Here is a 6000-nt window from a genome sequence, read left to right on the forward strand (position 1 = left end):
ACGCACATTTTATATATCGTCCACAACTATGATGTCAAAATTATTGTCATAGTAAGCCTCATTCAGTTGACATAAAAAATCTTGCATATAATAGTGCGTTATTATGTATGTTATTAATTTGATCAAATTTCTTTATGAATCAATATGATTTCTTTTATCAAATTATTGGTCCCCTGTTGTCATTGTTTATTCACCACCTTTGACTATTCATATACTTCCTCCACCATCATTAATGCCAACATTGACATTATTGTCATTTCCACCCGTCAACATCTCTTCCTCCTCTTTTTCCTTTTTCCTTTTTCTCTTCTTCTTGTCACTCATCTTCATTTAATTTATAATAAGTATTTCGGTCAGATTTTGTGAAAAATTTGATGCTCATTTTAATTATGAATTTAACTAAAAATATTATCAGCAAATTTAAAAAACTCAATGAAGGAAGATATGTAAATTTAGAAAGAAAATTATGTTCTCTTTATAAAACTTTATAGAGTTTTGAGTTATAAAAACTTAAATTTAATCTTATTATGATAACTTATTATGAACTCCATGACTAATCATTTACCTTTTCACTTTTCTTAAAAATGACATTAATATTTGTACCAGCAGGACCTGACGCCGTATGGAAGGACATCCACGTCATTAGGATCACCAAACGGACCGGCCGCCCGCGTTACAATACTGCCCACCAAGGTGTTATTGGATTACCGACCGGTCCTCTCGGCACATAGACCGAGCGAGCGGTTAACACAATGCCGCCCACCAAGGTCACAATCAAGACCGGGCGTCCAAACTAACATTATGTACCGACCGGTACTCCCTACTCATGAACCGAACATCCACCCGGGTCGAGCACCGAAACCGAGCGTCCAAGTTAACGCTGCCCGGCCGCACATGGACCGAGTGACCCTCCAAGGTCGGCCTTTCATAAACCAAATGTCCACCCAGGTGGGCAATCAGGACCGAGCGTCCAGTGTGACTGGACAGCAGAACCAGATGGCCGCCCACCCAGGTTGACATCCCTGGCCGACCATCCTTCCCAACCGACCCGCGCTTGGTCAACTACACGGTTAAACGCTAATGACTTATTAAGGTGTGATTGGTCCGTTATCAGGCCCACTAAAGGTAAAAAGGCCGTTATCAGGCCCACTAAAGGTAAAAGCCCATTACAATCAGTATAAATAAAGGTTCCAGGTATGAGTTCTGGACCATATTCCTTACGATGCAATATATACATGCATCACAAACTGCTCTGTCATATTACTGACTTGAGCGTCGGAGTGCCTTTGACAGGTACCCGACCGCCCGGCTTGGAGTAGGAGGACTGCCACTAGGAGCGCATAGGGAAAAGCCCGCCCGACCTCCAATCTAGAGCGTGGAGCAGCGTCAGCCCGTCACTATGCCGTCCGCCACACACATGCCCGGCCTTCTTCAGGTCGTGGGATTCAGCAATGACCGTCTGGTTTGCGTCAGCTTCTAGTGTCCCCTGCGCCAAAGCCGCTCGATCTACCATCAGCTGGAGAGAAGGCGTCTGCCCGGACCGTAGCAGCTTCATTGTTCGTCCGCCAGCCTTTACCGTTCGTGATCGTCCGTCCGGTCTTCGACAAACTTGTGTGTTTTAACAGGATCCTCACGGATTCGATCGAAACAATATTGTTCTCAAAACTAAATGTCAAAACAATTTCATCTTCAAAAAGATTCTTATTAACTTCAATGAGTTTTACACTTAATTAAATATGACTCATGTTATAAGAACCAAAATTAGATGATTATGAAATAAAAAAGACTTTATAAATCATAAATCATTAAAAAAGACTTTATAAAGCTCGATTTATAATTTAAAAAAATTGGTGAACAAATAAAAAAATTTGTGAAATGATATTTTAATTGATAAACTCTAAAATTTATAGAATTGAAAATAAAAGTTTTTTCCTCACTTGATAACTAAATATTTTATTTATTCCATCCATTTTTAAATTATTTATACAATTTAGTTTTTTACACTTGAAAGTGTATTAAAGAAAAATAAATAATTTTAATGCTTTAAGCATAACTAGTAGTTAAGAAAACATACTTAAACTTGTTACAGATTTCAAATCCTATTACATTTTAATATATTTTATATTTCTTTTCCATAGAAAAATAAGATAATCCACTGAACTTAAACATGTAAAAATTTAAAAGATGATACTTTAACCCTTGTATTCACATGATGGGCCATATAAAAAAGATGTTCATTTACACTCCTAAACAAGTCGTTTGAAACGACTCATAAACAATTGATCTTAGAAATTAAGAAGTAATTCAATTCAATAATGCTTATTCAACCCTTCAATAATTCAATTCGCCTAACTAGAAAAATGAAATTTTGTCACTAGAATGTGCCGCACTGTTAGTATTTGAAGGTTGTGAAAAGAGTAGTTGATGGGATAGAGAAAATGTAGAGATAGTTGAATGTAGAAGTAGTAGTTGGAAGAAGTGTTGTAGTTGTCTTTAGTTGTAGTAGATGTTGGTTCATACAAATGATAGATGTTGGCTACATCTTGCAAATGGTAGAGTTCATGGGTATTTATAGACCCATAGATTATTCTAGAACATACTAGCCACAACTTATGTGGAATGTTCTAGATTTTTACCTATGTAGAATATTCTTGATTTTTCTTTCTATCTTAGGTTTTTCTATAATATTCTAGAACTTGTATTACATGTCAATTCTTCTATCTAAGGAGCTTCTACATTCTTCTAGAATTTGCATTACACTTTAATACTCCTCCTTAATGCAAATTCGGTAACTCCAAGCATTGTGCGCAGTAGTTCAAATCTTGGTCTTGGTAATGCCTTCGTAAATATATCTGCAATTTGGTCTTCTGTTGGACAGTACTCGAGTCGTATTTGTTTAGTTGTCTCTTCATCTCGAATGAAGTGATATTTAATGGCTATGTGTTTTGTTCTTTGATGATGGACTGGATTTTTTGCTATTGCTATTGCCGATTTGTTGTCGCAATAGATAATAGTTGGTCCAACTTGTGGTTCACCCATTTCTTCAAGTATTCTTCGTAGCCATATTGCTTGACTTATGGTTTCAGCAACTGCTACATACTCTGCTTCTGCTGTTGATTGTGCCACGGTTGCTTGCTTCTTTGATGCCCAAGATAAAATACCCGATCCTAGTGAGAAAGCATATCCTGACGTACTCTTCATGTCGTCCACTGATCCTGCCCAATCACTATCTGTGTAGCCAATCATCCTTGAGTTAGTCACGGTTTTGTACCATATACCAAACTCCTTTGTGCCTTGTAGATATCTTAAAATTCTTTTTCCTACTCCATAATGAATCTGACTTGGGTTTTGCATGAATCTTGATAGAAGACTTGTAGCATACATAATGTCTGGTCGTGTGGCTGTGAGATAGAGAAGACTTCCAATTAAGCTTCTGTAGCATGATGCATCTACCTCTTGTGCTCCATCATCTTTTTGTAGCTTTTCGTTTACCACCAGTGGAGTAGTGACAGGTTTACAACCATTCATCTTGAACTTCTTTAATAGAGCTTCAATATATTTCTTTTGAGAGATAAATATACCTTCCTTTTCTTGTTTCACCTCTATACCGAGGAAATAGTTCATCAAGCCAAGGTCGGTCATTTCAAATGTCTTCATCATGTCTTCTTTAAATTCTTTCATCATCTCTATATTGTTTCCTGTATAGATAAGATCATCGACATATATAGAGACAATGAGATGGTACTGACCTTGTGCCTTAATATATAGTGTTGGCTCACTCTTGCTCCTCCTGAATCCTTGATCGATGAAGTATTTATCAATCTTGCTATACCATGCTCGAGGAGCTTGCTTCAGGCCATATAATGCTTTTTTAAGTCTTAGTACTTTGCCTTCATTGCCTTCGTTGATGAAGCCCTGTGGTTGTTCAACATAAATCTCTTCTTCGAGCACCCCATTTAGAAAGGCTGACTTGACATCCAGTTGATAGATGTTCCATCCTTTTTGTGCTGCAAGAGCTATTAAAACTCTAATTGTATCTAAGCGAGCAACTGGAGGAAATGTCTCATTGTAGTCTATTCCTGGTTGCTGTGAGTAGCCTTTGGCAACCAATCTTGCTTTATGCTTTTGTATAGTTCCATCAGGATTGAGCTTTGTTTTATATATCCATTTGACTCCAATGATGTCTTTTCCATGAGGGCAATTTACGAGTTCCCAAGTGTTATTCTTCTCAATCATTTTAATCTCTTCTTCCATAGCCTTGACCCATACTTCTTGCTTTGATGCTTCTTCATAACAGTTAGGCTCAATCATGGCCATATTGCAAGTTTCATATATGTCTACCAAAGATCTTACTCTTCTTGGACTAGATTCAGGTGAAGAATCTTGTTGTGGAGGTGGAGAAAGCATACCTGAATTTTCTACCTCTTCTTGAGTTTCTTCTTGAGATTGTTGCACTGGAAGTAAAATGTTGCTTTTAACAACTTTTTCTTCTTCCCAATTCCAAGAAGCATTTTCATCAACTTCAACATCTCGACTGATGATGAGCTTTTTCGTTTGTAGGTTGTAGACTCGATAGCCTTTTGATTGTGTGTTATATCCCAAGAATATTCCTCGTATACTTTTGTCTTCAAGCTTGTGCCTCCTTTGATCAGGAACATGTATGTAGCAAATAGACCCAAATACTCGTAGGTGTTTAGCCGATGGCTTTCTCCCACTCCAAGCTTCAATAGGAGTCTTGTCTTGGACTGCTTTAGTTGGACATCTGTTTAGAATATAAACTGCAGTGTAGACTGCTTCAGCCCAAAAAGTGTTAGGCATACTTTTCTCTTTCAGCATTGATCTTGCCATCTCCATAACTGTGCGATTCTTTCTCTCTGACACGCCATTTTGTTGTGGAGTATATGCGACTGTAAGTTGTCGCTCTATGCCTTCATCTTCATAGAATTTGTCAAACTCGCGAGATGTGTACTCCTTGCCACGATCACTTCTAAGTATTTTTAGCTGTTTTCCACTTTGCTTCTCAACAAGGGCCTTGAATTTCTTGAATACTCCAAAAACTTCTGACTTTGCCTTTAAGAAATAGACCCATGTCATTCTAGAGAAGTCATCAATGAAGAGGATGAAATACCTGTTGTTATGATGTGAAGGTGTTCTCATCGGTCCACAAACATCGGTATGAATCAACTCCAATAAGTCTTTTGCTCTCCATGCTTTGTCTGTCGAGAATGGTAATCGATGTTGTTTTCCGAGGAGACATCCTTCACATGATTCATTATTCTCCTTCAAGCATGGAAGATCTCTCATCATGTTTTTCATATATAGAAGTTTTAAGGCATGTGTGTTGAAGTGGCCAAATCTCCTATGCCAAAGCCATGAGTCATCAACTTCTACCTTCATGGCAATATTAGTTCCAGGTTTGAAGCTTATAGGAAAGCTTCTATTTTTCTTCTCCATTTTTACTTGGCCAATTTCTATCATTTTACTGTCATAAATTTTGCATGTATCTTTCTCAAAATGAAGAGAATATCCATTCTCCATCATTTGGCCAATACTTAAAAGATTTTCTTTAAGATTTGAAACTAGTAAAACATCCTTGATGAATTTCGTACCTTTCTTTGTCTCCACCATGACAGTTCCTTTGCCTCGTGACTCCACTGTGGTGCCATTTCCTAGCCGAACTTTGACATTGACAGATTTATCAATGTCTTTGAAGATGCTTTGATCTTTCGCCATGTGATTGCTGCATCCACTATCCAAGTACCAACTTCCTTCTCTACTAGGAGATTCTTGATTGGCGTAGAATAAGAGTTTATCTTGATTATCTTCTTCCGCAAAGTTTGCTTGATGCTTATTTTTGTTACGACAATACTTTTCTATGTGACCAAATTTCTTGCAATAGTGGCATTGAGGTTTTCCATGATGCCAATAATCTTTTTCCAAGTGACTTGTCTTTTTACATATGCCACATGGAGGATATTTTTCTTGACGAGTCATAGAGAA

Source organism: Vigna angularis, chromosome 8, assembly GCF_016808095.1.
Source record: "Vigna angularis cultivar LongXiaoDou No.4 chromosome 8, ASM1680809v1, whole genome shotgun sequence".
In the NCBI taxonomy this organism is placed as follows: Eukaryota; Viridiplantae; Streptophyta; class Magnoliopsida; order Fabales; family Fabaceae; genus Vigna; species Vigna angularis.